At 35.3% G+C, this 27,562-nt stretch overlaps 1 protein-coding gene and 2 long non-coding RNA genes across 11 annotated transcripts in view; 2 read left to right on the top strand and 1 right to left on the bottom strand.

Moving 5' to 3' along the window:
- LOC125645850 (uncharacterized) overlaps window positions 1-19,240 on the top strand; it is a 35,897-nt gene extending 16,657 nt beyond the window's left edge. The window contains exons 1-5 of one of the 7 annotated variants that reach the window (XR_008799153.1): window positions 16,401-16,498; window positions 17,065-17,164; window positions 17,950-18,086; window positions 18,331-18,467; window positions 18,708-19,240. This is a non-coding gene — a long non-coding RNA (uncharacterized LOC125645850). Of the gene's footprint in view, window positions 1-16,400; window positions 16,514-16,646; window positions 16,667-16,689; window positions 16,966-17,064; window positions 17,165-17,949; window positions 18,087-18,330 lie in introns of those variants that run through there. The other 6 variants (XR_008799159.1, XR_008799135.1, XR_008799175.1 and 3 more) reach the window with 6 other exon arrangements.
- Window positions 1-27,562, bottom strand: part of LOC125664485 (uncharacterized) — a 299,224-nt gene that overhangs the window by 145,240 nt on the left and 126,422 nt on the right. The gene's annotated exons all lie outside the window — the stretch shown is intronic.
- On the top strand, window positions 20,464-26,045 carry LOC125654353 (uncharacterized). 2 transcript variants are annotated; one of them, XR_008799213.1, is made up of 4 exons: window positions 20,464-20,559; window positions 23,214-23,298; window positions 23,889-23,944; window positions 25,818-26,045. It is a non-coding gene; the product is annotated as an uncharacterized LOC125654353 (long non-coding RNA). The 2 variants fall into 2 exon arrangements; XR_008799214.1 differs by lacking the exon at window positions 23,214-23,298 and having other exon boundaries at window positions 20,480-20,559.

Here is a 27,562-nt window from a genome sequence, read left to right as displayed (position 1 = left end):
AAATTTTTTTTAGACATGTTAAATCGTATTGTACTGAATTTAGATTTTCAATTTCCTTTAAAAAGACATGATAACGGTATGATCAAAGAAAAAAAAAATTATCTTGCTGATCGACGAGATGTTTCATCTAAAATCATGAGAAATGAAAAAAAAAATCTCCAATTCACGACCTAATCTCCGTTTATGAATTTGCCATTATTTGGTTGATTTATATTGTTTAAATGTATTGCAGATTGATGTAAGATTTACATCTTCATTCGTACGCACATTAAAAAATCCGAAATATATTAGCCTATTGTTCGTTTAATGTTTAGGCCTATTTGTTTCAATTCATTTACTGGTGTCGTGGTGTTTTTGTCAGTTTACAATATATTATGGTTAAACCTAAAAGCTATTGTAACGTATTTCCTTATACGCAAGAAGGCTATCAAAGTCCGTGCCTTGTCAATTCAAGGGTTCGAGGTGTAATTAGAATAGCAACTTTCATTGATAAAATAAGATTGGGAATGTTATTAGAAATTGGGCCTGCAGATATATACAAATATGGCCTAACCCTACCCAGGTTAATAATTACTATGAAATCAAGGAAAGTCAATCAACATACAAAGATCAGGGGTTCACCAAATGATTTATAATATCAAAACAATTTAACAATGGGTATGACCACCCTCAGCGAACGACTGGCTGACCTCGGACTAACGCTTGTACTGCAGCCTTATTCAGGACACACAGTACAAGTGACAGCCCTTCAACCGCTGCAAACACTGTAGAGCCTTATTCAGGCAGACACTGTGAACAACAGCCTGGTCGTCAGTCAAGTCCAGTACACAGGACAGACGAATTATGTGGCTAGCCTTTATCTGGTCGACCTCGACAGTGGCAGGCCTCTTACTACTAAGGTCAGCCTATTAAAAGGACAGCCTCAATGCCTCCACTCTGACACCGTTACAACGTACGGAATCAAACACTGGCTTTCTCAGTAAATCACGTTATTGCTTGTAGCTTACTCTTAATCTTGTCCACCACGTCTTCTCGCTCTGCGCTTCGACAATAACTGACTGACGACAACTGTTTCGCGCTGTATTTATAGTGTTAGGTCATGTGACTAATTAAATTATGGATGTTTACATTGAAAACTACAATGTAGAACCTAGATGGTCGATGGATAAATTTCCGGAATATTACATTACCCACGCCTCCGATGTCATGCGTCCCGCATGAAAACAAAGTAATTAACCAATGATAAGTGTTGAATGATATATAATGTGATTTATGCTTAAAATCCACAAAAAATGATAAAATCCTAAAAATGTTTACAACTGTCAACGAATATGTACTGTACACTACCAGTGTTTATAACAATACAATACAACAACAACAACAACAAAAAATATCAACAAGTCATTTAAAAATGATCTTCTCCTTCCTGATGACCTTTACATCGGCATCACCTTCTCTACACTTTCTGACCGTTGTTGTCACAACTACCCTTTTCTTTGGGGAGGTTTGTGTGCCAGTGTTGACTCTACTGCATTCCACAGATGGAATTGCTGGTCCCATATCAACTTGGGTGGATCTGTCCACAAGAGCAATCTTCTCTGGAACAGGGATCTCCTCTACACTTAATCTCTTTCTTGTAAATGGTAAAGACGGTTGTGTCTTTTTCCGGAAGAGTCTTCCTTCTAACAGGTTGTCCTCCTTCTTCTCTGGATTCTGTCTCTCCTTTTTCTCATCAATATCAGGTTCCTCATTCTCATCACTTGAACTACTACTTGACAAATCTGTAGAGGACACCTCACCTATAACATTACCAGGGTCCTGGTCCATCCAATCTTCATTTCCGCTTTCCTCGTCATTCTTTTCTTCATGCAGTGAACCACCTGCTTTCCCCTCACTTTTCTCTTTTGTGCCCAGCTTAATGAGTTCATCATCAGGCTTTAGACCAGGATGACATCTTTTCACATGTCTCTTAAGATTAATTTCCCTTGTGCTGGTAAAACCACAGATTGGGCACTCAAACATTCGCATGGCACACACCAGAATGTGCTTCTTGAATTGTTCCTCTGTTTTTGCAGGTTCTGAACACATTGGACAACGCCGATATTCCTTCCTTGCTGTTGTCTTAGTTTTGGCCATCGCTATAAAAAAAAAACCCACCACAATAAATCAGGATAAGCTTCCTATTACAATTTCTAAATGTATACCACAAAGTAAATCACAAATCCGTCTCATAATCATGCAACCAACTAGGAGGTCTACGATCTCTACTAGGGCGATGAGTTACTGGCAGTTCATCATTAATATATGAATCAGCATCACCAATTGTAGGACCGGAGTCCTCAGGAGTTTCAAATGTTGTCAACAGCTCATCGTTTTCCCCTGACAAATTTTGAGCGTGCTTTTTGCGCATTCTATCAACATGGATAGCCTGATCCGACCCTCTCGGACCACAATTGACAATATATGTCAAGTCAGACATTCTTTTGGCAAGTTTGAAGGGACCCCGCCAGTAACTTGTAAACTTAGGTGATGTGCCTGGCTTTCTTTTTGGGAAGTAAACATAAACCTCTTCACCCACTTCAAAATGATGCCATTTCAATTTCCGATCGTGGTAATGTTTTTGTCGGACCATTGCCCGATTCATTCTTGTTCTTACAAATTCATGAGCATTTTCTAGGCGTTCTTGTAAATACCAGGCCCATTTATTGTTGGGCACCTCTTTAATTGACGAAGGCATCTCATACATCAAATCCAATGGTGTCAATACCTCTCGCCCAAATATCATCATATTCGGTGTCATTCCTGTCGTTTCGTGCACCGAACTTCGATATGCCATCATTATGAAAGGAAGATGGACATCCCAGTCAGTGTGATGTTCATTAACAAAACCACTAAGCATTGTTGTTAACGTTCTGTTAAACCGCTCAACCATTCCATCTGACTGAGGGTAGTATGGAGTGGTGTGGGTTTTTTGTATGTCCAACACTCTGCACATTTCTTTGAAAAGTTTGCTTTCGTACTGTGGACCCTGGTCAGAATGTATCACAGCTGGTACTCCAAACCTTGAAACAACTTCTTCAACAATCTTTGTCGCAACTGTTTCTGCTTCCATGTTTGGCAATGCAAAGCTTTCGGTCCACTTCGTGAAGTAGCCTGCCACCACAAGGATATATCTATTCCCATTGGATGTCATAGGTAGTTCTCCTAACAGATCAGTTGCCAGTCTTTCCATTGGATACCCCGTGAAGAATAAATGCATCGGCGCTTTGTTGGATTGTCATGGTGCTTTTCTCTTGGTGCACACTTCACAGCCGGCAATATAAGAATGAACATCTCTCTGGAGACCTGGCCGATAATAAGATTGACGGATCCTGGCGAGTGTCTTATGAATACCAAGATGATCTGCTGTCCTTGAATCATGGTAATGTTTCAAAACTTTTCGTCGCTCCCGATTTGGTACAATGGCTTGTAATGTGATCTGTTTTGTAACAAGATCTGTCCATCTTCTATATAGTATTTCATTTTCAATGACCAGTCGTTCCCACTGAGAACAAAGAGATTTAACAACAATGGATTCGGATGAGATTCCATCATTTTTCGGTCGTTTCCTTAGTTCAAGCCAATCTTTTACCTTTTTGATGTCCTTATCTTCATTCTGAAGACACTTCAAAGGCTTCTCCATGTTTAACTTGTCCTCAAGTTCAAGCTTGTTAACAGTTTGACGAGTGTTATCATCATGGTTGACTTTGCACTGTTTACATGGCATCCTACTCAGACCATCAGCATTCCCATGTAGTCTACCTGGCCGATGTTCTATTGTAAAGTTATAGGTGGATAAAACATCCATCCATCGGGCGAGCTGCCCTTCAGGATCTTCAAAATTCAGCAACCATCTTAAGACACTATGGTCTGTCCTTACCGTGAATTGTCTGCCATAAAAGTAATGTCTAAAATACTTGACAACGTGTACAACAGCCAGAAGCTCCTTTCGGGTAACACAATACTTTCTTTCTGATTTGGAAAGGCTTCTGCTGGCAAAGGCAATTGGTCGTTCAAGACCATCTTTTATCTGCGACAATACTGCGCCGATTGCATATTGACTCGCATCGGTATCCAAGATGAACCTCTCATTGAAATCTGGATGAGCTAGAACAGGAGTTGTTGATCACTCTTTTCGAAGGCTGTCAAATGATGCCTGGCATTCGTCAGACCATCTAAAATTAGTACCCTTCTTCGTCAGTTCATGCAGTGGCTTGGCTATATTGGCAAAGCTTTTGACAAATCGTCTATAATAACTGCAGAATCCCTAAAATGATCTCAACTCTGATACATTTGAAGGTACTTGCCAATTCTGAACAGTCGCAATTTTATCTGGATGTGTTGCTATCCCTTTCTCGGAGATCACATGTCCTAGGTATTCTGCTTCAGTGGAAAATAAAGTGCATTTTCGTGCTTTTAATTTCAATCCTGTTGTCACTAAACGGTCAAAGACCTGAGTGAGATTTGATATCATCTCATCAACAGATTTCCCCACAATGATAATGTCGTCAAGGTATACAAGACATATTTGCCACTGTAATCCTCTCAGCACATGTTCCATAAGCCTCTCAAATGTTGCAGGGGCATTGCAAAGTCCGAATGGCATTACTTTAAAGTTGTATAGTCCCTTCCTTGTTACAAATGCAGTTTTTGGACGATCTTTCTCTGCCACCTCAACCTGCCAATATCCTGAATTCAGATCCAAGGTGGAAAAGTACTTTGCGCCTGATAGCTGATCCAATGAATCATCAATTCTTGGCAATGGATATGCGTCTTTTACAGTTTCATTGTTCAGCTTTCTGTAATCGACACAAAACCTTGTTGTGTCATCCTTTTCCTTAACTAGTACAACAGGGGACGACCATGGACTGGTACATTCTTCTATAACTTCTCTTTCTAACATGTCTTTGACATGACCATCTACCTCTTCATGCATATGTATAGGAAGTCGTCTCGAGTTTTGTTTGATTGGAGTGGCATTTCCAGTATCAATTGTATGTTCTGTAATTTTTGTTCGTCCAAGATCAGCATCTGTGGCAGCAAATAGATTAGAATATTTCACCAGCAGCTGTTTGACAACTTCCGCATTTTCCGGAGTCAGACCTTTCGTGGAGCGTTGATATAAATCTTGCAGATAGTCTGGTAATCCATGAATCTTCCTTACATAGCTGCTCTTTTCATACACGGTATCAACGGCAGACAAGGTAGCAACAAATGTACCTTTATAAAGACACGTTGCCTCTGTTGCTAAATTGACGAGTCTGACCTGTGCGACCTTGTTACCCTGTATCAGAGCTCTAGCGACTAGACCACGATCTGACTCCAAGAAACGATCTGATGATTCTATGATACCCAGCTCTGGTATTTTCTCATATACTGGGGCTACAACATTACACATGGTAATAACTTCACTACAAGGAGGTATAGTGACATTGTCAGCAATAGTCAATCTGCAACACCCTATTTTCCCTTCGAAGGACAGTTTTATCTGTTTTCCTTGTATGATAATAGCAGAATTGGGTAAATCAAGCAAACAACTGTTTGATGCCAAAAAGTCAAGCCCTAAAATACCATCAATACCAACATCAATCACTGTAAATAACTGACTGAACTCCAAGTTCGACAGTGAGAAAGAAATTGAGATGGCACCCTCAACTTTCATAGCACTTCCATCTGCTGTGAGCACCTCCTGGTTAACCTTACTAAGGATTGGCTTTGGATTACTTATCACAGAATGTAATATGTCAGGTGAGATGATACTGACTGTGGCTCCTGTATCTATGAGCAATTTGACTCTATTGCCGTTGATGGCTGCATCAACAAATATACCTGCTTCACCAGCTCTCCGACTGACCCCAGTACGGCTTGTGTCATTCTCATTGACTTTCTCCTGTTTTTGTTTAGGAGAAGAGTCTTTCTTGTTCTTCCTTGTTTCTGATTTCCTTTTATAGGCAAAGCAGTTCCTCTGTATATGGCCCTTCTTCTTGCAATAATTGCAAACAATATCAGTAGACTGTTGTTTAGAACTCTTTGATTTCCCTGTTTCTCGCTTTATCGACTTCATGTCCTCTTGCAAGTCATGAACTGCCTTCAACAGTTTGGCAATGGCATCTTCTTGAGTGATAGCTTCCCTCAGATGTCCTTGGTCTTCTGTTCGACGTCTTTCAGCCAAATTAAATGCATCAAGCTCTACTGCATGGCGAATCGCATCATTAAGGTCTGTCGGCCTTGCTTGTTTCACTCCTAATCTCATATCACTATTTTTAAGAGCATCAATAAATTGTTCTTTCGCAAGAATTTCTCTGACCTCTGTTGGAGCTGTTGGGTAAGCAAGGTTGGTCAACCTGCGTACATCTTGTCCAAGTTCTGGTAACGTCTCAGAAGCTCGCTGCCTTCTCTCTCGAAGTTGTGCTCTGTACAGCTCTGTTTGGTTGGAAGGTAGAAATCGTTCTTCTAACGCCCTGCACAGGAGTCGATAATTGCATTTCTCTCCCTCTGGTAAACTTCCTAAGACACCTTGTGCTCGACCTCTCAGTGCTACTGCCAAATACATGCCTTTTTCCGAGGTTGTCCAACCATTTAATTCCGCACATATATCAAAATGAGACTTGAAGTCTAACCACGAGGTACTACCATCAAACTTGTCTGGTTTGACATTACTACTCTTTTTCTGGTCAAAACTTGCCCTAACATTTGGACGACGTCTTGTTATATTTTCCTCTGAATGCAAAGGAAAATATTGCCTAGCACTATCTAAAGGCGTACTTGTTGAGGAGAATATATTTGAATCTCTCGCATCATGATCTAAGCTACCTAACACAGGCATTTCATTTCTTTGGGGGGTCGTCCTAACTGATTTAGGTCTCGCACCCCATTCTTCATTTAAGGTCTCTCGCCTACTTTCAGGAATACCTGAATCTCTGGCGTTCCTTATGCTCTGATCAACACTACTTAATTCCCTCTATACTTTAGTTAGATCAGAATCTAAATTTTCCATAATAGCCCTTTATCCTATTTTATACAACAATATAATTCTAACTTAACTATACCCTCGAATCCCGACGCTGCCACCAATTTTTGTAACGTATTTCCTTATACGCAAGAAGGCTATCAAAGTCCGTGCCTTGTCAATTCAAGGGTTCGAGGTGTAATTAGAATAGCAACTTTCATTAATAAAATAAGATTGGGAATGTTATTAGAAATTGGGCCTGCAGATATATACAAATATGGCCTAACCCTACCCAGGTTAATAATTACTATGAAATCAAGGAAAGTCAATCAACATACAAAGATCAGGGGTTCACCAAATGATTTATAATATCAAAACAATTTAACAATGGGTATGACCACCCTCAGCGAACGACTGGCTGACCTCGGACTAACGCTTGTACTGCAGCCTTATTCAGGACACACAGTACAAGTGACAGCCCTTCAACCGCTGCACACACTGTAGAGCCTTATTCAGGCAGACACTGTGAACAACAGCCTGGTCGTCAGTCAAGTCCAGTACACAGGACAGACGAATTATGTGGCTAGCCTTTATCTGGTCGACCTCGACAGTGGCAGGCCTCTTACTACTAAGGTCAGCCTATTAAAAGGACAGCCTCAATGCCTCCACTCTGACACCGTTACAACGTACGGAATCAAACACTGGCTTTCTCAGTAAATCACGTTATTGCTTGTAGCTTACTCTTAATCTTGTCCACCACGTCTTCTCGCTCTGCGCTTCGACAATAACTGACTGACGACAACTGTTTCGCGCTGTATTTATAGTGTTAGGTCATGTGACTAATTAAATTACGGATGTTTACATTGAAAACTACAATGTAGAACCTAGATGGTCGATGGATAAATTTCCGGAATATTACACTATCAGCCTCTCGCGGTGAAATAAAAATGCATCAATTCAAAGGACGTTTTGTAAACGTGTTCGAAGATTGACATTGTCTTTGATGTCGCAAAGTGTGCCTGCGATTCTTAGCCCAGCTGCATCACCAAGCCTAGTCTTCGCTGGTTGGCAATCTCTTGAGGTTAGTATCATTTCCATTCTCACTCTTTAATAATGTATCTTTATAATATGTAGAAGACAAGCACAGGATGCATCTAAGATGAATTATGAATCGCAATTTGAAATTTTAATATGAGAAGCTGATTAAAGATCTGAAAGTATTTAGATCTCATTTATATTTTGGGTTGTAGGTAACCATTGTAATTACTTTGCTTATTCTTCTAAATTTGAGCTTACATTTACATCATAAAATATCTAAGCTCTGGCTTACATAATTAATTTAGTTAAAATTGAGTTTTTGTTTTGTTTGATCAACCCAAAAGATTACTTTTCCGTTCAAATTAATTAAACTTGATTTAAAATGCTAAATAGTATATATCATTTGAATTTACCACTCTTTTCGAACAGTTTAGTAAAGAAAAGAAAAGTAACGATAATCGATTGTAACCAAGGTAAAGGGAATATAATAGTACAAATAATAGAGAGGTTGAGATTTCAAACGTGTACGGGTACGTGCATACTGGTACATGTATAAGGGGAATCACCGAAATTACTCGCGTATTACGTCATCACTTTTGGTGATGACAAGGTTTGTTCACGTCCTCATAACTTGAGGAGAGGCATTTACACGCAAGTACAAACTTGTAACTTGTAGCTTTTACGATAAAAACTAGCCGATTGATGAATGGGAATTTGATTTTTAAACATTATATAGAATTTCTAGTTTCATTTACACGTATTTTGATCATGTAACATGTTTATCCATATAATGATTAACTGCGCTAAGTCCTCGTACACGTTTATTCTACACGTCATGAAAATCTCAACAGAAAAAAAACCCGGGTACGTGTACGTGTAAATATTATACAAGTACCCGTACAAGTACACGTTTGAAATATAAAGCTCTCCAGATACACTTACATACTTTTGATTTTGATTCTTTCACTATTTTTTAATACATATTTATTAAATTTACTACCAGTAAAATTATTTTTACTACTGGTATAAATGATTAATTGTGGGTAGCTTTGACCAGTGTTCTATTTTTACTGGTGGTAAAATTATTTTTACTGGTAGGAAAATTAATTTTACTGGTAGTGTAAATAAATAATTGTGGTTAGGATGGCCAACCATAGCCGCCATTTATTATCCGGCGGCCGCCATATAAATTAACTGACGGCCGCTACTTAATTTAACTGGCGGCCGCCACTTATTATCTGGCGGCCGCCAGTTAATTTATTGTGGCGACTGCCAGTTAAAACAAGCGGCGGCCGTCGGTTCATTTATTCAACCCCCCCCCCTCTCTTTCTCTCTGTTAGGGTAAGCTATAAAAAGACATACACAAGTTAAATGAATATTAATTCTGTACCTTGCTTCCGTATTTATTAGGTCACCCCTGAGTTTACTCTTGCAATTGGTTGTTGTCCGTCGTCGTCGTCCGTAACAATTGAACATTTTTAACTTCTTAATAACTACCATTCCAATTCTTTTGAAATTTGGTATGAAGCATCATTGGGACAAAGGGGACATAAATTGTAAATTTCAGGACTCAAGCATTCCTGGGGCCCTAGGGGCATGGCAAAAACTGCCCAAAATTGACCAATTTTCAAAAATCTTCTTCTCAAGAACTACACACGTGAAAGACAAACTATATACATAGTGATGTAGAGGAGGAAGGCCTCTACCAAAATTGTAAATTTCATGGTCCCCGGGGTAAGGGTTCTGACCCCCCAGGGCGGGGCCAAATTCGGAATATGGTGTTTATGTGTAAAAAACTTAAATAACATCTTCTTTAGTGCTTTTGATACTAAATTGAAAGTAAATACAAATGTAGATATTAAAAAAGAACAGGTAGTCCTTTACCAAAATTGTAAATTTGATGATCCCAGGGGTAGGGATTTGGTATCAGGGTTGGGCCAAAATGGTCAGTTATTAAATGTGTGAACAATAGACATTTTTAACTTCTTGATAACTATCATTCCAACTCTTTTCAAATTTGGTATGAAATATATTTGGAACAAGGGGGACATAAATTGTAAATTTCAGGATTCCTGCACCTAGATGAATTATTTACCTTTACATCTTCATGGGAATTTTTAAATTCCTGCAGGAATTTGAGATTTCTACGGAATATATTTTTCTCCGATTGGAATTTTAGAATCATTCCTACGGGAAATTCAATTTTCCTGTCTGAAAATAGAAATTCTATTTTCCTGCAGGAATTTATATTTTTCCCGTAAGAATTTCAAAATTATCATAGGAATTTAAAATTTCGTCTAGGAATTTTACTTTTAATGGTAAATATCTCAACGAACTGGGACATTTATCTCTCCAAAATAAGGATCATAGCTTTACAAAGAATGGTTTTAACAAAGGCATTTGTAGTTTCCCCGAGTTTAGTAGATTAGGTGGGTGCATATTTGCCATGCACTTGGGCTCTGGCAGATTTTCCAAGACAGTATCTATAGAGCTTGATTTAGCAGGACACTTCCATCAAAAACGATAAAAGAATGCAATCGAAATATGTAAAAGGTTTACAATTACTATACCTTATGCCAATTATTTTTTTTTTTTTTTACAATTTGTTTCAGATTATAACTCTAATATAGCTACATCTCTATATCTAATATTAATTGTCTCGCACTTGTTTACACTTGTATCAACGATTCATCTTATCTGAGTGAATTGAACAAGTATTGTTTGAAAGTTAACAACATTGTATTCATAGTGGCTACATGAAGACTAAATATTTTTCATCTTATTTACAGCTCAGAAAACAGAGAAGTTAGACCACAGAAAAAAAGCCCGACATAGTTGTTAATTGATAACATTGCCCTCATTGCTTGCAAGTTTTAGAGTTTATCTCATTAAATTTAAAATTGTATGCTTCCTGCTTGACTTTGATATCTATTCAGCTATTCTGAATGAGGTTCTTTCATTATAGGAATGCTACTGTGAATTTCTCTCTGATAAAGTTGTTACATTATACATTTACATGTACTATTCATACAGTCATTCAGGTTCAGGCAGGCGGTATATTATTTGCAACTTTTCTGCAATACTCAAACTGCCACCATTACATTGTAATCATCTGATTAACTGTTATAATACCTAAATCATATTATATCCTACATGGATATATACCTAGTTTTGTACAGACATGGATGTAGAATACGTTGTGAATAAAGGACAGGTACAGTCGTTGATGTTGTTAATCAGGGACAGGTACAGTCGTGGATGTAGAATATCTTGTGTATACAGGACAGGTACAGTCATGGATGTTGTTAATCAGGGACAGGTACAGTCATGGATGTAGAATGTCTTGTATATACAGGACAGGTACAGTCATGGATGTTGTTAATCAGGCACAGGTACAGTCGTGGATGTTGTTAATCAGGGACAGGTACAGTCATGGATGTAGAATGTCTTGTACATACAGGACAGGTACAGTCATGGATGTTGTTAATCAGGCACAGGTACAGTCGTGGATGTAGAATAACGTGTGTATACAGGACAGGTACAGTCGTGGATGTTGTTAATCAGGCACAGGTACTTTCATGGATGTAGAATATCTTGTGTATACTGGACAGGTACAGTCATGGGTGTTGTTAATCAGGCACAGGTACAGTCATGGATGTAAACTATCTTGCGTATACAGGACAGGTACATTCATGGATGTTGTTAATCAGGCACAGGTACAGTCATGGATGTAGAATATCTTGTGTATACTGGACAGGTACAGTCATGGATGTTGTTAATCAGGCACAGTCGTGGATGTTGTTAGTCAGGCACAGGTGCAGTCATGGATGTAGAATATCTTGTATATACTGGACAGGTACAGTCATGGGTGTTGTTAATCAGGCACAGGTACAGTCGTGGATGTAGAATATCTTGTATATACAGGACAGGTACAGTCATGGATGTTGTTAATCAGGCACAGGTACAGTCATGGATGTAGAATATCTTGTGTATACAGGACAGGTACAGTCATAGATGTTGTTAATCAGGGACAGGTACAGTCGTGGATGTTGTTAATCAGGGACAGGTACAATCATGGATGTAGAATATCTTGTATATACAGGACAGGTACAGTCGTGGATGTTGTTAATCAGGGACAGGTACAATCATGGATGTAGAATATCTTGTATATACAGGACAGGTACAGTCGTGGATGTTGTTAACCAGGCACAGGTACAGTCATGGATGTAGAATATCTTGTGTATACGGGACAGGTACAGTCATGGGTGTTGTTAATCAGGCACAGGTACAGTCATGGATGTAAACTATCTTGCGTATACAGGACAGGTACAGTCATGGATGTTGTTAATCAGGCACAGGTACAAACATGGATGTAGAATATCTTGTGTATACTGGACAGGTACAGTCATGGATGTTGTTAATCAGGCACAGGTACAGTCGTGGATGTTGTTAATCAGGGACAGGTACAGTCATGGATGTAAAATGTCTTGTATATACAGGACAGGTACAGTCATGGATGTTGTTAATCAGGCACAGGTACAGTCGTGGATGTAGAATAACGTGTGTATACAGGACAGGTACAGTCGTGGATGTTGTTAATCAGGGACAGGTACAGTCATGGATGTAGAATATTTTGTATATACAGGACAGGTAGTCGTGGATGTAGGTAATCAGGCACAGGTACAGTCGTGGATGTAGAATATCTTGTATATACAGGACAGGTACAGTCGTGGATGTTGTTAATCAGGGACAGGTACAGTCATGGATGTACACTATATACTGAATACAGGACAGGTACAGTCATGGGTGTTGTTAATCAGGCATAGGTACAGTCATGGATGTAAACTATCTTGCGTATAATGGACAGGTACAGTCATGGATGTTGTTAATCAGGCACAGGTACAGTCATGGATGTAGAATATCTTGTGTATACAGGACAAGTACAGTCATAGATGTTGTTAATCAGAGACAGGTACAGTCGTGGATGTAGGTAATCAGGCACAGGTACAGTCATGGATGTAGAATATTTTGTATATACAGGGCAGGTACAGTCGTGGATGTTGTTAATCAGGCACAGGTACAGTCATGGATGTTGTTAACCAGGCACAGGTACTGTTATGGATGTAGAATATCTTGTGTATACTGGACAGGTACAGTCATGGATGTTGTTAATCAGGCACAGGTACAGTCGTGGATGTACAATAACGTGTGTATACAGGACAGGTACAGTCGCGGATGTTGTTAATCAGGCACTGGTACAGTCGTGGATGTTGTTAGTCAGGCACAGGTAAAGTCATGGATGTAAACTATCTTGCATATACAGGACAGGTACAGTCATGAATGTTGTTAATCAGGCACAGGTACAGTCATGGATGTAGAATATCTTGTGTATACAGGACAAGTACAGTCATAGATGTTGTTAAACAGGGACAGGTACAGTCGTGGATGTTCTTAATCAGGGACAGGTACAGTCATGGATGTAGAATATCTTGTATATACAGGACAGGTACAGTCGTGGATGTTGTTAATCAGGCACAGGTACAGTCATGGATGTAGAATATTTTGTATATACAGGACAGGTACAGTCGTGGATGTTGTTAACCAGGCACAGGTACTGTCTTGGATGTAGAATATCTTGTGTATACTAGACAGGTACAGTCATGGATGTTGTCAATCAGGCACAGGTACAGTCGTGGATGTTGTTAATCAGGCACAGGTACAGTCACGGATGTACAATAACGTGTGTATACAGGACAGGTACAGTCATGTATGTTGTTAATCAGGCACAGGTACAGTCATGGATGTTGTTAATCAGGCACAGGTACAGTCACGGAAGTAGAATACGTTGTGAATACAGGACAGATTAAGTCGTAGATTTTGTAATTGAAGGACACTGACAATGTACACTCATGGATGAAAAATATCTTATGATTTCAGGACAGGTAGCGTAGAGATGAATAATGTAGACTCTGATTTCAATTTCCTGTTTCTTCGTATTGATAAAAGAAACTTGGAGTTTTGACTACTGTTGTAAATGTTTCTGTTAGCGAATATGGCGATCTATACAATGGATTTAAGCATAGAAATTAGATTTATTCTCTTTGTCTAGAGTCTATGATACATTTTCCTCGATATTTTCACCCACCAGTAAATATTACCTTTTGGCGATCACAACTTTCCATACAATAGATTTATTAGAAATCAGCCTTCTTTTCTTAATATTTACACATGGGGTATTTTTCATTAAAAAAACATCCGTAATTATTAACATATTTACTAGAAGTTTAAACATTTCGGAAAATCTTGCTCTGACATTCTGACTTTGACATTAGTGTGCAGGTACAGTCATGGATGTCCGGTACCAGCATTGACGAGTACAGTCTGGGATGTTAGCTGACAGACACTGATGGAACAAAGGCCTAAATTTAAAGCCGTTCACCGGTCTTGGTAACGTCTCCATATGAGTAGAAAATTCTCGAGAGAGACGTTAAACAAGATACAATCAATCAATCCATGGGTCGATTGGGTGGAAATCTTTCCATTGATATTAAATATAAAGTTGTTATTTAAACATATTTGGTCCACTATGCTGTATAATCATATCAATTTCTTATAATAGGTAATCGTGTCTGGTTATTGTAAAAAAATGTATGAAAAATAACTAAATATTAATAATGCAATCATTGTGAGTGCAAAAAGGTCAATTGCAAGAGCACATACATAAATGCATTGGCGGGTGTAAGGGGTGGGGATGGGGGGGGGGGGGCAACCGGCGCGAGCCCCCCTAAAATTTTCAAGTTTAAAGTAAATCGTGGTCTCTTGTTTAGAGAAATATATACGATAAAAGAAGCCATAATTTCCTCCACTCTCAGAGAAATAAATGTCTGACAAAATCTTTTGATTTATTGAATTACTTTTAGTGGGAGAACTGCTATTTTTTTTACAAAAACCCTTAAAATTTGCGTTATTTTATTAATTTCACCTTATTAAAAATGACAGAAAATAATAAAAATGACTACATAGGAGACATATTTTAAGCCCTATAAAATCTGTAAAATCCAGGAGTTTCTGGGGAATCCCCCTCCCCCTTCAAGGCGGCCCCCAGACCCCTGCCTCATACAGTTGCACCCCCCGCCCCAACTTCAATTCCTGATCCGCCTCTGAAATAGCTTATAGAAACCTTCTTATTGTCATGTTCAATTTTCAAAGAGGTAATTTGGGAATGCTTAAACATTTTAGGTTAGAAAAAGATCAGTAGTTTATCTCTGCTGGCTGAATCTTTCTTCTCAATGCACCGAGTGCAATTCATGACGTCTATGTTCTCCTCCATACCATGCAGTATATTAAAGGGGTTGGGGTGTAATGGAAACATTTGTTTTAACAAATCTAAATTGTATTTCAATTTTTTGTGGGGATTTTTATTTGGGAAAACTCTTGATATTAATCATCAAATATGATGACGTATGATAAATCTATATTCTGAGTGTAAGTACACAAAGGTCAACAACGAGAACTACAACAAAATATAAGCTAAAATTTGAAATACATACTTTCTGTATTATATTTATTAATTTAAAAAAGGTATTACAAAGAATCTTCGAATTTCAGCAAGCTGTTTTTGATGGATTGTTTACAACATCTTTTATTTAATAACCCTTTTTCTTACGAAAATGTGTAGTTTGTTAAAAGGGGGTGGGGTTAGGAATTTTTTGCTAGTTCCATATTGAACCTCATTATGGTGTATAATTTTTTTCATATATTTTACTTACTAATAGACTGACCACTTAATGAAATAAAATAAGAAATTTGATGAGCAATTTTTTTGCTGCTTAAGCAAAGGTATGACCCTGTGTGCAAATATTGTGCACTGTTTTAAGGTAATTAGCCAATGTAGCTCTGTTGAAGTAATGTTGTTGCATGTTAATAATGATTGCTGAACTTGAAATTGATGTGTAATATACAATTATGTGAAAGGTTGTTTGGAACCATATGTGACAAGTTATGATCCTTTTTACAATAAAAATGTTATAGCTCTATTTGTATATTGCTCTCTACTTATTTTTCTTCACTTTTTACGCTTTACAAGGACTAAAGAAGGTGTTATTAAAATCGCAATATTTCTCAAAAACAAGGTCGATTACCTGCATTGATTTTTTATTATGTTTTATATCGAAGCTTCATCATAAACATATATCAAAATAAAAAAAATTCAATGGTTAATTTTTTTTAGCATCAACCTATCAATCTCTACCTTAATTGCACCAAAAACATTTCATAGTATGACTGAATATTTAGTCGAAAACATAAATGCTGGATATTAGAAACTTTTACAAGATTTCTGTAAAAAGCCGTTGACAGAGGTGTAGTGCTAGCCTGGTTCCCGAGGCCTTCCGATGTGCAAGCACGAAGGCCAGGTACTCACTGTCGAATGGATTCTTCCACTGATCAAAATCCAATATGGCAGACTCAATGGTAAGTAATGGGAATGTACGTAAATGAGCGTATCATGGCTTAATTAGCTGTGTCACTTTCGATTTTATGTCATTAATTGCTAGAGACAGACCTTAAGAAATGTATAATACTTGGTTTTCCATGTGACACGCTTGTTTGATATAGTCTTATCCCTTTGTTTTCAAGCAAGTAGGTGATTCGTCAACTCGCATATTTTTTACGTGTGTTAAATTAAATCTAACCGTGTCACTTCGTTTTTTCTACTATTGTTGGGTTGCATAGGGTTGCTGGTGAAGATATAGACTGAGTTTTATAGATGACACGCACCAGTTTTCCTATTTCGAACTGGCAATTTCAGATAGAATTTCCTCCACTCATTTTTGGACAATTTTTGATTACATATAGATCTCACGACGTGCTTTACTTTGATAAGACTATATAGGCTATAGCTGAAGTTTAAACGATTACTTTTTTGTGCGATGATGGAGGTGTTTTAAGCTTTTATTGGACTTAAAGTGTACAATTTTACAGATTCTCGAAATTATATACATGTGTATCACAATGTATATTAATTGTTTTAATTTCAGATAATTTTCCATACATATGGAAAGAAGAAACATATGATAGTGGGTGAAAAAAACACCCTCATATATAATGCTTCATGAATATGCAAAACCATGCCAACAGGTATAATAAGATGTATATATTGCTTGTGTAGGAGATAAGGCTATTTATTCATTTTATAATTCAGTATCATGGTCTCTGACAGTGTCAATTATTTAATTCTTATGTAGACCTGCCAACTTTATGCTTGATCCAATAGGCTTGATTTAAAGTTTCTGTTGTTACTTTGGTTTACTGTGAATATTCTGCAGATTTCAGAGGGAATCACTAACAATTTCATTGTCAACAGTTACTATTCCTCTCTGACTCACAGTCCCGCTTGTCCAAAATTATATTTGTGGGTCGGCCCACAGTTTTTATATATTGCCAAATGATATACATTGAGGTATTCTATATTTGTGTTAGCATTATATTTTGCATTTGTTTGTAACTTAAATTCTTTGTCTTCTTTATGAGAGAACTGAGTTCATACACTTCCATTTAAAAATCTTATGTAGTAGCCAGGAATTCTGTATCTAAAACAAAAACAAATGTTACATAATTTGAAGTACATAATATGGCGCTATAGTAACATTCATTGTTATGCTTTTGCACAAACTCGTTGGTACTGCTTGGATTTGATACTAAATTCACACCTGCTAAAGCTTCAAAGAAAAAAATGTAGAAGATCACCATCTGGAGAAACCCTCATTCATCCCCAAAAACAAAGTTTTGCATTTATGTTTCTCTCACTGTATTGAAAATTTTGTCTAGTGGTACTTGTGTACCAAATTAATGATTCTTAATATAGTTTTGTGGAAAAAAGAAAAGAAAGATAACCAGATTGATCTCTTTATTTTACCATGTAGTCTACAGACTCCAGATGGAAAGAGATGGAGAAAGAATTTCTAAAGGGGTATTCAAGGACCCATCCTCCTCCACACTAATTCATATTGGAAGGAATTGACATCCAACTTGAATAAAGAATTACAGACTTCCAGAACAGGTTAACAACTAAATCAATTTGTTACAGTCTGTTATTTCAAGTTTCCCACCTCTTATAGCAATAATAAAAACAATTATTTCTGGCATCTAAAGGTGAGTTAAGAAGTTTATCATATTCTAAAATATGTTCCCTTTGTTAGTGGAAGAAATTCAATACTGACATTTTCTGGATTGATAAAACACAATAGTGACAAATGCATGATTTTTTTGTATATAATGAACTGACCTACCTTGTTTTATTTCAGGTGCATCATGCAGATCCTTTTAAAAAGGAGAGGCCAGATCTTCAGATGACTTTATTGAAAATGAAAAATTTCTGAGTGGAAGTGACGAATGTGGCATGCATACAAGCAGACATCAGCATTCCCTCCCTCTTGTTAGTGTAAGTAAAACCTGCATGAATATAAAACTTTAGAAGAAAAGGGAAATATATTGACATTCAAAATTCACAGCTGGTTGTTCATCTTCTACAAAAATTACAGACTTGTTTCATTATTTATCTATGATAAAATTATGACATAATTAATATTTATGATGTATGTGTATTGTGTATTTACTACTATTCCTGATACAAATCTTTACTGATTATACTGATGTTTGTGACATTGTTTATAATTTTTAGATCAGAGGTGAGCTTTTTGAGAAAGACTCATGCGAAATATATAACACAGACATGTTTCAGTTACTTGGGGATAACACTTATGAGGAATTTTGCTAACTTTCAGATTGGAATGTGTTGCACAAGAAATGCTTGATCACAACCCTCTTCTGTTAAAAACCTTTTCCATGCAAATAGTGTAAATGAAACTTAGCTATTTCATTAGTAAACATGTTTTCTGCGCAAGTGTGTGACTTTGACATTAAATGCTATGATATTGTCGTATTCTTAAACAATGGAAGATCTCTACTAGTTCTTTCAAAGGAAAGCCAACAACAGGAATCGAACCTGTTCCTCCATCGTACAGATACGAAAGTGTGCACCATTACACCATGTTGGCATACATTAAGAACTGGTAGCCTTGGAGAGTAAATATTACATTATTCTGTACAGTTGATACTGGTTTGTGTGATATATGTATAAATATATATATATATACAAGTATATATAATGTATGCCTCATGTTTGGTAGTCGTCAATAAAGCATTTGAATTGAATATATTCCTTGTTCATGAAGAAAGTCTAATATTCTGAAATTTAAATAAATCTAGCATTTCTGTATGTGAAATACCTTTAAAACTAGTTCAAAAACCCAGTGATTATCTGGGTCAGAATAGGTCCTCTGTACCTGATTGCATATTGTGAGAAAAGAGTGAACAAAGAGTGATCATTGAATAAGATTATAAACTGAAATCTTGTTTCACAAGTGTGACACAATTAAGAACGATCTGACCCTTACTGCTCAAAAGACCAAAGTATCAAGTATAGGTCTAAATACAAGCAATTGATGGTGACCCTTGAATATGAATGAATTTTGAGAAATAGAGAAACAAATAATGACTAACTTACATATAAAAGAACTGAACTAGCATAAGATTGCAACATAATAGGTCCTGAAAATCATTGGATGAAAGTTCTTGGGTCCATATGAGTGAAATATTCTCGAGAGGGACGTTAAACAATATACAGTCAATCAATCATAAGGCCAAAACTTTATTGTCCATTTTCACATTGTATGTGTTTACACAATTAGTGCATGTAGGTGTAACTTCTATCTTTCTAGGATAAAATGTTATGCCTTGCTTAATATCAATTATTTACAACATGCAAGGGAGACTCATAAACAGCAAGCAGTTACAATAATATTTATACTGCTTTACAAGGATAACCAGTCAAAATGAGTGGAGGAAACTCGATCTGAAATTGCCGGTTCGAAATAGGAAAACTGGTGTGTGTCATCTATAAAACTCAGTCTATATCTTCACCAGCAACCCTATGCAACCCAACAATAGTAGAAAAAACGAAGTGACACGGCTAGATTTAATTTAACACACGTGAAAAATATGCGAGTTGACGAATCACCTACTTGCTTGAAAACAAAGGGATAAGACTATATCAAACAAGCGTGTCACATGGAAAACCAAGTATTATACATTTCTTAAGGTCTGTCTCTGGCAATTAATGACATAAAATCGAAAGTGACACAGCTAATTAAGCCATGATACGCTCATTTACGTACATTCCCATTACTTACCATTGAGTCCGCCATATTGGATTTTGATCAGTGGAAGAATCCATTCGACAGTGAGTGCCTGGCCTTCGTGCTTGCACATCGGAAGGCCTCGGGAACCAGGCTAGTGTAATGCGAGGAGCGCACGGAACTCTGGGTAGAGAATGCGGTGTTAAGTAGAGCGTAAAATCGAAGAATATCGAATGAAATATAATCTCGCTGCTCCGAGACTCCAACGCGAGCTACCTGAGACCCGGTGAATTTTCTACCGGATATGGATGTGGTTTAAGGAATTCCAGTGTTAATGTAAGTATCAATTAGAAATTATGGTATATTGTGCTTTATTTGTTTTTGCAATATATAGATCTACGTATCAATGCATTATTTTCCTAATGACATCAGCTGATAAAGCTTAAATAAGAAATGGTAAGAAAGAGTTATCGTCCTTAGATTTGGACCTACGCCAACTTTGAAAGAAGTCTTGATTATCGTGAAAAAATATATTGAGAGGACATCTTTCTATATCAAATGCCATAATTAAATTTTAATGTTGCATAGGGATTGTGTTCAATTTATCAAACACTGAAATGTTGCATACAATTTACCATTTCCACGCAGAAAATATTATAGTCTGTTTCATGTTTGAGGTATATATGTATCTTACAAGCAAAGAAAGATCTTAAAACTTCTAAACTTAGTATTTCTTTGATGGAAACATAATCATTTTCCTAATCTAGCAGTATAGATAAAGTGAATATATTTTATGAAGAAAGTAAATTTTATTGATTGGATCTATTGTGGTGACCAGGGGGTGTATATACTACCCATTCATAATTTTTTGATATGTGAAGATTTTGATAATTAAACTCATTGATGCATGCAACACACCTAAGAAAATTAGAATGAATGAAAAGTATATGACATGTATTTGTATTATTATCATTTGGTACATATGTAAATGAAAAATTCCAACTTTTACTTATATGATATGATATTTAATTATAATAACACCATGATATTTATATAGCACCCTTTTCATACACTACATGTATGTACGCTCAAAGGTGACCAATTATGGATTGTTTTTAAGTGGAGGGAAAGCAACAATAAATAGAAATTAGAACATGACTAGATGTATACATGTATATATATAGTAACTATTGCCAAAGTATATAATGTACCAGTGATAATTTTAAAAGTTGATCACAAAACTGCAAAGGACATCAGGGGACAGTGCATTATATTTAACAGGATCCTCCCTATATCTAATGCAGGGTTGTAATTGTCATTTATAACATGTATATTAAATCTGGTAAAATATGTGCATATTAGACACCAGTGGACAATGCATTAATTAAAAGAATTTTATCAGATCATGCATCAATCTTCTTATATGTGTCCAGGGGTCCGTGTTTGCCCAACTATCTATTTTGTATTGCTTGTAGGAATTATGAGATTGATCACTGTTCGTTATCTTCACCTTGCATGTAGCAAAATATCGCAGTCTTTGATTTATATAAAATCATAGTAGAAAACATTTAAAATTCCTGAGTGGTGCAGGTCTCATACTCATTTACAGATTGGCAGTTTATAGCTCTGGGCTTCTGTAACCACACACATGTATTACTAATGTTTATTTATGCAAGCATTTATGATATATATTAATCATTAACACATATATTAATGTGACGGGACAATATACATGGATATACATCATAACTTTTTCCTTTATTGATACATTATAAGCAGTACATATTTTCATAAATCATTTCTAAAAAACAATTCTCCTTTTATGAATGAAATACCTACATGCATTTATGATCTTTTTAATTAATTTAGATTTACTTATTCCAATTACAAACTTATAATTACAGAAACACACATGTAATAATATCAATATTATTCATATTTAGATTAGTCATGTATCTGTATGTTAGAGGACAATCTGTACAAAAATTTAAAATCTTAAATCAAATAATTGAATCACAATTAGGATTACATTGCACTACACTGTAATTAACTATTGTTTTATTATACATTAACTATATTTTGTCTGTAAGAGACCTTTGCTGTTTCATTTTTAGTATAACATTTCGCAACATAATTAAACAGTTATAAGTCTCAGAAATCAAAATTGAGCTGTGATCATCCAGAAGCTGTTCTAGAAATTTAGGAGAAGAAATTATTTTGCATGATCATATTACATGGATTTTTTTTTCAAGTTTGGCCAAGTTAGGACCATAGTGTGCACTGAGTATTATTTAACCTAAAGTAAAGAATTTTGTAATTATAAGCTCCCTTTAATGAAAAGCTGACTGTGCAATGTTAATTATTTTACATGTTTTAGTATGTGCTATATATTTATCTGAATTGCCTTAAATTGTAAAAAGATTTGTGAATTAAATACAATTGTAACTGATCAAAATATTTGTTATATTGCATGTTGATGGAGTTTTGAAAATTTAAAAGCATAAATTAAGGCATCAAATAAATATTGTGTTTCTGACCCAAAATTAAACACACTACCCTTAGTTTTTAAAATAAACATATATTGTTGAAGAGATCATTGAAGAAACATTGTTTGGGGGACTTGACATCTGTAATTCAATTTTATCTATAATAAGAAATTTTAATCAAACTAAATCTAAAAGTTTCATTGACAAGTGAAAATAAGTTCAATAAGACATAATTAATTTGTTTAAATGGAGATTGTGATCAGAATATTAAAACTTAATTGTTTACAGTTAAAGAAAAAAGTTACGAATTATATGTTCCAATCTGAATTAAAATTAGACTGGTATATTCGACTCGTCTTCGGTACACCTCAATACAAGGAAGTGTATCATAGAGAAGTGGGATTCTTTTTCTCTTGCCATTATTTTGACTTGCACAGCAATTTATATTTTTAGCCTAAATTTCAAATCATAAAACATATTTGTGCATCATGTGTCTGCTTTCAGTGTACTTTTTGGGGACTTTGAGTGATTCACCACCCTTTGAACAAATGTATTTTGAGATCCTCAAAGGAATCCTGGATTTGTCAAGGTATATCACATCTTCCTATAATTGAATGTAATGATTATATTTTCAAGATTTTAAAGGAGATTATTCTGTCTACAAAGCGAGACCATTTTATCTGTCCTTAAATTTTTAACCAAGCTATACACTGCATGCAGATAAATATGTTTCTTAAAAAATTGTTAGAGTATTTAAACATCTTTTTATGCATGGTTGTACATGTATATGTACATGTAACATAACTTATGAAGTACATGTATATGTGTTCAGTGTTTTATTATGTAAAATCTACTTAGCAGTACAACTACATTTACAAATTATGTACATGCATACAAAGGCACAAACACAATTTCTACCTCAAAACTAAAAAATTTTAAGATTATAAGAATTAAGCTAATAATTATAAATGTAGCAGATCTTAGAAATATTTTCATGAAGAGAAACATTATTGCTTATGCTATCTCTTTGCCTGTCTTGGTTGAGTATATAGTACACTTGCAGATGACACACACTGTTTCATGGAATACTGAATCTTAATTACTGACAAATCGTATAATTTCATAATATTACATTTTTTGTTACATACTAAATAAGTACGTGATTTTTTTTCCTTTTAGAAGCCATGTTTTAATTGCTGCCCATCAAATAGTACTGTGTCTTGCATGTGTAAATTGTAAGTATTCAGTGTCTTAGTATAAATCGTTAGTATTTTGAAGCATGATGTTACAGTTAGTTTATTATGTCTCCCCTCTTCCAGGGGGATCGAGACATGTTTTTGTATTTTCTGTCTGTCCATCTGTCTGTCACAAATTCTTGTGAACGCTTCTCCTCCTACCGTATATGGCTTATCCACTAGACTTAAAACTTTGTACAATGCTTCAATGCCATATGGAGATGTGCATATTGTTGGAACGGGAGGATCCAATTATTTTCCTAAAAGTTATAGTGGATCTAAGAGGGGTGGAAGATGTTTAAATAGCTTGTGAATGCTTCTCCTCTGATATGGATTATCAGAGTTAGACTTAAACTTTTCACAATACTTCAATGCCATTTGCAGATTGGCATATATTGTAGGGATAGGAAGATCCAATTGTTTTCTTAAAATCTTAGGGGTGGAGGGTATAAAATAATTTGTGAACACTTCAATATGGCTTATCAGAGTTCATAAATGCTTATATGCTTCTGTTCATGCTTTCTCCTCAATACCATACAGTACAATAAGGGGCAGTTTCATTTGGAGAACTTCCAATTTGGGGAGCTCAGGGAGACATTTGTATTTCCTAATAAACAATCTTTAGTTTCAAATTGTGATTATGGTATTTTTGTTTCTCTTCTATAAAATGTTAATTATATTAAATATCTATTTTGAAAAAAAAAATCATAAAATATATATGGAAAGTTATAATTAAAATTTTTCTTTCTGGTAAAATAGGCATAGTGTATATGCAGTGTAGGTAGAGATAAATCACTTAGCAAAGAAAAATTCCAAATCGATTTAGCTCACATGAACTGAAAGCTTGAAAGAACACTTTTTGCTGTCATCAGTCCATCTGTACAACCTTTTCAACTTCTTCTCCAGAACCATAGTGTTAATTTCAGCCTAACTTGCCACCCTTCACAGGGGAGATAATCACAAAATAGGGTGGGGTCATTAAAAGTCTTCTCAAGAACCACAGGGCCAGAAGAACTGAAATTTACAAGCAAGCTTCCTGGCATAGTTTAGATTCAGGTTTATTAAAATCATGACCCCTAGGGATAGGATGGGGCCACAATAGGGGATCAAAGTTTTACATGCAAAGGTATAGGGAAAATCTATTTAAAATCTTCTTCTCAAGAACCACTGGGCCAGGAAAGCACAAATTTACAAGAAAGCTTCCTGACATAGTGCAGATTCAAGTTTGATAACATCATGGCCCCCGGGGGTAGGATGGGGCAACAATTGGGGATCAAAGTTTTACATACAAATATATAGGGAAAATATAACATCTTCTCAAGAACCAATGGACCAGAAAGTAAGACAAAAGTTTATATTTACATGAAGGCTCCCTGACATAGTGCAGATTCAAATTTGTTAAAACCATAGCTCCCGGGGGTAGGATGGGGCCACAATAGGGGATCAAAATTTCACATACAAATATATAAGGAAAATCTTTTGATTTTTTTTAAAGAACCACTGGGCCGGAAAGGAAAATCGTTTTCTCAAGAAGCCATTGGGACAATGAAATTTACATTCACATGAAAGCTTCCTGACATAGTGCATATTCAATTTTATAATAATCATGGTTACGGGGGTAAGTTGGGGCCACAATAAGGATCAAAGCTTTACATGCAAATATACAAGAACAATCTTTAAATATGGGCCAAGGTAACTCATGTGAGCAATGTGATCCATGGGCCTCTTGTCTTTAATGCTATTGATACTAAATTGAAACAGAATATATATCTAGAAGGAGTAATTAAGACAATCAATCAGTATTCATATTTCATACTGGGAAATAAAATTTAGATAGCTTATATTGATCAATGTGATTTGTTTTTTCTTTCAGAGATTCATTTTGAGGAAATAGCTGGTGTGCAGTGCACATTCCTAAATGAATTCATCAGTTTACATTAAGGATCTACCTTCAAATCCTGTAATCTGGGATGCTCTAAAGTGCATGTCACAGACTAAAGTTATAGAAATAACTTCCAAGAATTTTTAAGAAATTGTTATAACTTTGAAATGTATGTATATATATGTATACTGATATTGAATTAAATTTTATAAAATTTCAGCATCTGATTTTATGTATATATAGACATATTGTAAAAAATTTCCACTCTAAAGGTTTAATTTCTTTAATATTTAAGACTTAAAAAAAACTTTTGCAGATACAGTGATGTAACATTTGTCTTACTTTCTGATCAATACATATAGATAAGAAAACTATGTATATTACAATAAATGTGGAAAATTTTCAACCATTGAATTTCCATTTATGAGTAGTAACTTGTACATAGTACTTCTTAACAACTTTGATACTGTATAACTATAACTACCTGCTTGCATGCATTGCAGAGCACAGCCGTAGTAATAATTCACATTTGCTGATGAATTGCTTTAGCATAAAGAGTAAAATTAGTACGTTAAGTTTTAAATTTATGAAAATGCATATTAGGCTTTTCACAGATATTTTTTAAGATATATAGAAAATATGTATATATTCATATAATTTGTATAAATCCTGCTAATCTAGCTTCTTCCTAAGTGAGGTGTATGGCACGCCATATTTATACAATGTATCTACCGGGTATTCCTTTAAGGATTTCATATATAATTTATGAAATATCTTCTATTTCTGATAAGATATCTAATAAATCTTATAAGATATATATCTCATATAATATATAGTTTATAAAATATTTAAGATATATATTATAAATTATGAAAGATATCTCCTAAGCTTTATAAGATTTCTTGTATATCAAATGATATCATGTTTGACAGATATCTTATAAAACATAACATATCTTGAATGCTTTATAAGATTTCTCACAAGCTTTATAAGTTATCTTACATATCTTATAAGATATCTAATAAACAATTTAAAAAAAAATATAGCTCAAACTTTGATATATCTTATAATATACATGCAAGATATCTTATGTTTTATGATATATATCTTATAAAAGTAAATTCATATGATACATTATAAAGTTAACAAGATGTCTTATAACATTTTGTTTTTGAGATATCTTATAAAATATCTTATTAAGTTTGAGATATCTTAAAAGACATAAGATATATGTTTTAGAAGATAACTTATAAAATATATAACATATTTTATCATCTTTTATCAGATATCCAATTATAAAGGATACAATTAATATATTTCATAAACTTTAGAAGATATCTTGTAAGTTTAATAAGATATCTTATACAATTTATGAGATATCTTATAAATCTAAAAATAGCATGCTATAGAAGTGTAGTAATAGAATCTAACAATAACATCAATTTTATTTTTTCTGTGACGTTGATGATTTACTTATAATGTGATATATTATTTTGTGCAGTTTATATGAGTCGCAATTATACTATAAGGGAGGAATTGCACATTTTCTTCACCAATTCTATTTTCAATGCAAAATACCCTCTTTTTGTAACCAATGCTGAATATAACTTAATTAATTTGTTAAAAATCCTTGACAAGAGAAAAAAAATTGTTTTGTCCTGTGACTTGCCCACTCTACAAAATCCTAAATCGGGGAGGGGGAACTTTTCTCTTAAGTTCGAAAAAAATCATGATTT

The sequence above is a fragment of the Ostrea edulis genome, chromosome 1 (assembly GCF_947568905.1).
Source record: "Ostrea edulis chromosome 1, xbOstEdul1.1, whole genome shotgun sequence".
Taxonomy (NCBI): Eukaryota; Metazoa; Mollusca; class Bivalvia; order Ostreida; family Ostreidae; genus Ostrea; species Ostrea edulis.
The sequence above is the reverse complement of the archived record's forward strand: the minus strand, read 5'-3'. Positions and strand labels throughout refer to the sequence as shown.